Here is a 5,495-nt window from a genome sequence, read left to right on the forward strand (position 1 = left end):
GTGATGCTTGTACATATCTCCAGAAAAATATAGATGACCATGGCCCTGTTTCTAAAATAAAATTCCTCTCAAATGAGATATTTGCATGTTGAAAATTGCACTTTCGATACATTTTAATTGACGAAGTTTTAAGAGGAATTTGGCCAGCCTTCTGCAGATTTGACCAAAAAAGCAGAAAAAAATTAACACTTTACAACTGCAGTGTTTCAAAATCAGATTGTTGTGCGTTTATGACATTGTATGTAAGTAAATGCGTAAATCATAGATTGTCTTCATAATTTGGGTTAGGGTCTGATAGTGACCCACAGTACACATACACGTTATTTTTCTCTCCAATCAATACAAAATATTTAATGCCTCTTTAAGTTCAAGTGAGATAATTTCAAAATAAAAAGGTTTCTCTTTTAATATTAGGAATTTGGAACAAAATAATTTTCAATGTACCATACAGTTTCTTTTATTTTCAGTGGGTTATGTCTCTAATTCAAAATCTGACAAAATTTTTCAGAATGGTATGTTCACAAATTCAACCAATCTGTTCAATGTATATCACCTTTTGACTAATGATAACTGACATTTATTGTATGCGTTAATATGACAGGCTTGCAGGTTATGAACTCATTTGCATCAACTATACTTATCTGAACATATTGACGTATTTTGAAGTAACCCACAGAATATAAATGAAACATAAAAGTCAACTTATGATGTACAATCAACCTCAGACCCTTCTTCATTTTAATAATTTTAAACCTGTTATGCACAAAGCTGCACTTAACTAGTAGTTGGGTTAAAAAGTTTAAATTAATGTTAAATACAAAATGAATAAAACAAATAATTCAATAAATTAATAAATGAATAAACTGATCACAAATAATCACAAATGAGGTACAAGAGTTGAATAAATTAAAATAAATAAATAAATGAACAATTTTTATTGTGAAAATTGACAATGGCCAGCGTGTCACTATCTGTTACAGTATCAATATTCCTGCACCTTACAATGCAGTTGTCAAATTGCAACTTTAAAGGTATACTTCCTCATAGGATGACTAAAAAATAAGAAATTCTTATATCCAATAAATCCATAAAAGAAAGTAATAATTCATTTAACTTAGTAATTTTGAATTTTTCAATAAATACTTAGTTTATTGGATATATCATTTTATATAGAGATTCTATTCTTTAGTCATTGTAAAGTTTGAGACTTTAAATTTTATGTCCATTCTAAGTGGTAGTATCCTTTTAAATAAGTCCTGACTCTTATGACAAATTCATTAAAATGACGTTTTCCTAATAAACTATTATAGCAAATTGAAAATTAGACAAACAGCAAAAGACTGTTAATTATGTTTTAAATTATTGAGAAAGCAAAGAATAAAATTTAAAATATACTTTAAAAATATAAATACTAAAGGCTTCATAAATGATTTTCTAAAACTCATTTGATAAAAACTACTTTCAACTTTCATCTATAGGAGCATGTGGTCCGTAAGTCGAATCTTAAAAAAAACATAGGTTTAGAATGCAAAATATCTGATAATTTTATTACAGTGACAAAATTAACCAATCAGTATTCTTAAATTATGAAATTAAACCAGAATCACAAGTTCGGATTTATCGAACAACATGCCACCAATATATTATTCTTAAACTAAATTAAATAATTGACATTGATAAAAAAGTATGTTTAATAATATGATTTGTTAAGGTTTGAAATTGAAGAAAAGAAAGAAAAATACCCTAACCCTTGTTAAAGTGGTAGTGTGTGCCAAATGCATTATAAGCTGAAAGAAATACTTAAATTTGAAAGATAACTTATTGGACTGTTATGGATAACTGAATGGAGGTCCAACAAGGACTGTATTGCAAAGAATAGACACAAAAAAAGTTATGTCACATCATTAACAAAAACCTATATATTGTTGAACAGTTGGAAAATGGATTAAGTCAAAATTCCTGTTTTCATGAAGCTGGCACACACTCCCCCTTTAAAATATACATCAATAATAAAACAAATTCATTGCATAATTTGTACATTTTCTGGGTGGGATAAAAATGAACATTTAAAGCAGAAGGTACTTAAATATGCTCCATATGTTTGCTTGCTTTGATCATATGCCCAAAGTCCTTTATCAAAAATTAACCTCTATTTCCAAAAATTGCTGTCCTGATAAAGATTGTGTAACTGACACATGAGATATAGGAATCAAGGAATCCCTGTACTGTATATTATTGTCACACTCCTGTTCAACAAGGTTATTTACTTCACTTAACATCTCAAAATAAGCCATCCTGATGAGAATTCTGTATCCGAAATTTTTGAGCTCACAAGATACTTAAACATGTTTGTCAAATTTCATGGTATCTAAAAGAATACAGTTTTTTCTTGATGCTAATTTGTTGAATCATTAGTAATTTCAATCAATATTTGGTTTTACAGAAAGTTTTTTTTAAGGGCATTGTATGTTTTAAAAATATTGTAATGGTTTGATTTAAGTGAAAGATTTTTGCACAGTTGCATTCTTCTGTATATCTTTAGATATTGTGACAAATAAGAGATTGGAGTAGTTCAACTAAGATAATTTTCCACATCTGGAAATAATTTACAACCAACTAGTCTATTATCCTGTTTGAGGTAGAATAAATAGTTTAAGAAACTTACAAGCCAAACTTATATTGCATTAAATTACAACTTATTCTACCTCAAAATAAAATGAACTGCTCATGTTTATGTTTTGAATTTTCCCAAATGTGCACAAATTTCTTTGCTTCTATTTTTCAACAATTGAATTTTTTTTTATGAGGTTCAGACTACATCCACTATTTAATAACAGAAATTGAGAGTAGATAATATTAACAATAAATTTATATTATTAAAAAAGAAAATTGCACAAGCCCTAAATTTAATAATCTACAAAAAATATTCCAATTCATTTATAAATCTATATTTAGATAGTTAATTATCTTGTGAAGAAAAAAATTTTTTACAATTTTTTTTATAAAATGGAGCTAAATTCTGATACATTTACACAACAAGTAAAGGCAAGAAATGCCGTCAACTTCACCATTCTACTTAAGTTTGATTTTACACTACAAGCTGAATTTAATATATATGTTTGTAGAACTTAATTTCAGCAACCTGTAACACTTTAAAGCACTAAATGACTTCATGATTAGTTATTCAACATTATACTTAAAATACCCAAGAAATGAGGGTAGTCTTTATCTTCGAAATGCAATTTGTTGAATAGTTGGGGAACACAACACAGAGTTTAATTTTGAGAAGTTATACATATATCTGAAAAAGAGATCTATCATCTGGTAAAACAAATATTTAGAGGACTATAGCCCTTTAACATTGAGACCAATTAAAAAAAAATTAACCGATCTGATTAAAAAAATTACGAAATGATATTTCTGAAGAGTCTGTAGTTCTAATACACAAATAAGTTTGTTTTGGTAGATTGGTGAAAACTTAGAAAATTAGCTATTTTCACCTTACCTTGCTTGCAGACAATCCAGACAGTAAATTTTCATTTTGAAAATGATGAAATAGAATGCAAATTGATTATTGTTTTTTTTAGCTCAGACTCTACTGATTGTGACTTTCTATATTTTGAATCAAACCAAGCAGAGGAATTTACATGACGATAAATGATTTCCAATTGCAAGATTGTTTTGAAACAGGATTAACTAGTCAGAGTTCTTTCACTGGATCACTATTTGTCATCCCTACATTTATGTTTTTGATCAAGTTTGCTCTGATTCCATTCATATTTTAAATATTGCATATGGACACAGCAAAAAGAACTTCTTTTCAAAACAGTTTAAGAAAATGGCACATTTCTTCATATTCTTGAAATATTTACCAATCATCAATTTTTGCTTTGATTTTTTGGTTTCTTTACAATGATCCTAATTGCTCAGAATCAAATTTTAAATTCATCTCATGGTTTGAAAAAAAAGGTTTCCTGGCAAATTCAATATTGGATACCACACAAAGAATTCAGCCATATTTAAAAAAATTTACTTTGAGTTGAATTTATAACTAACCCCTTGCAAAATATCACATAAAAAACAATCACTAGTAAATAAAAGCTATCCCCTAAAACATTGTTAAATAAGTTTTTTTCGCATATTTGAATAATAACATGAATAGCGTTATCTGATTAAAACACTACTCTAAATTTGTTTCGTATATTTTCTGTGGGTAACTTTACTCATGTTTTTTAAAGGTATATTTGCAAATTAAACTAAAATGCTTTAAATAAAGTTTTAATAAAATACAAGTTTTGCTGATGAGGGATTTTCATTATTAAGCTTTGAATTTCATAGAAAACCCACTTGAAACAGTGGGCTTCATAAGTTTGTCAAAAGTATTGTAAGCTCAAACGTGATTTACAAAGAATTTTGTTAGATCTTGCATGAGTGTAGCAATACACAGAAAAAAACGAAACATTAAACCTTGAGCAGTCCTTTAATCAGATTGATAAATAGCTTTATATACAGAAGTTTGACACATATCAATTAGGCTTTCAGCGTCATTGTAAAATAATGGATTTGGCTGCTTCAAACGTGTGCTAGTGTTCTACTACGTGCTATTTTTGAGCGTTATCTATAGCCAAGTTGGGTAAGTGTCTGTTCGATAAAGGTGCAGTTTTCAATATGGCGTCAAATTTCAATTTCGAGCAATCCATGTCACTTTATTTCAAAAAGTTTTTCAGTGATACCATATATGGCAATTGTAACACTGATGGCATAGCTGTTACCATAGCAACACTGCCCCAAAGTTCACTATATCCCTTAGAATCCTTTGGTCCCAGTACTTCAGCTTTTTTTTCCAAATATGCACAGCCATTTTCACTATTCCATTTCTTATATTTATACCACACTGTTGATAATGTAATGACATAGTTTAACATCTATATTTTTCGTCAGATATTTTCAATATAACATATAACTATATAAATGAGCAATGTGTCCACCCCAATTTGTCCGTTTGGGAAAATTTTAAAATCATAACAACTAAAATAAAACATTCTACTATTTGTGTCCCGGTTTAAACGACACAGACGGTGCAGACCTTTCGTGAGGATCACGATCTCTGTCTCTATCACGATCGCGGTCATCCTTTCCGCTAGGTTCCATGGACATTGCCATGGCTTCTGCACTATTTGTTGATTCTTCCGGTGTTTTCGACATTTCGTGATCATGATCATGATCCGAATGATGATGACGATGTTTATGATGAAATGCTTGCAGCGAGAAACGACGATGGGTCTGTTTACGCCCTCCCCTTCGTTTTGAAATATGCGGGTTATCTTTCCGCATTGTTTTGGTTTTATAAATTTGAAGTTGGGTATATAGTCGTTTTAGTTCCGCCTAAAATATATAATGATGCATTCTAAAGAACTTCATCTAGAATAGATACATCCTGATAACACATCGCTTCTTGACGATACTTGGCATAAGCTTACACTCATATATACACA

This window comes from Lottia gigantea, assembly GCF_000327385.1.
Source record: "Lottia gigantea unplaced genomic scaffold LOTGIsca_162, whole genome shotgun sequence".
In the NCBI taxonomy this organism is placed as follows: domain Eukaryota; kingdom Metazoa; phylum Mollusca; class Gastropoda; family Lottiidae; genus Lottia; species Lottia gigantea.